This window comes from Marmota marmota, unplaced genomic scaffold (genome assembly GCF_001458135.2).
Source record: "Marmota marmota marmota unplaced genomic scaffold, marMar, whole genome shotgun sequence".
NCBI classification, from domain to species: domain Eukaryota; kingdom Metazoa; phylum Chordata; class Mammalia; order Rodentia; family Sciuridae; genus Marmota; species Marmota marmota.
In genome coordinates, this window is record NW_025999900.1 from 66108180 (window position 1) to 66108754 (window position 575).

Here is a 575-nt window from a genome sequence, read left to right on the forward strand (position 1 = left end):
CACCAGGGACGCTGAAGCAACTAGCGCGCCGCCCCCCGCGCCGCCCTTATATAGCGGCGGGCCCGCCCAGCGCGCGGCGCCTTTTCCAGAAGGCTCCGGAACCTTCCGGAAGAACCCTCCCCAACCGCCGCCACGGCCGCGCGCCTGCGCCTGCGCCCTGGCCACCGTCCGCCCCTCTGCTCGGCGCGCGCGGACCCTGCGCGGGGCTCGGCCGCGCGCCCCCTCGTCACTGCCGCCGCGCCCGCGCTCCCGCGCTCCCGCGCCGACCCCAGCGCGCCTGCGCGGCCCGGAATTCTCGGAGAGTCTCGGAGCCTCTGGAGTCTTCCGAGCCCGCGGCCCCGCCTCGCCAAGCACGCTCGCGCGCTTCTGCGCATGCGCGGCCCCCGGTGCACTCTGCAAAAGCAAAAGTTGTAATTTTCAAGGCGCTCCTGCCTATAGTTTAAGCTTTGGGGGACCCCGCCGCCGCTGCGGGGCCGGCTCAGTGGCCTGGCGCCAGTGGAGGGCTTGGGGTCCCAGCAGCATCTACCCGCCTGGGGCCGCGTGTTTGGGGTTTGGGGCAGTTTAGGGGCCTGGGG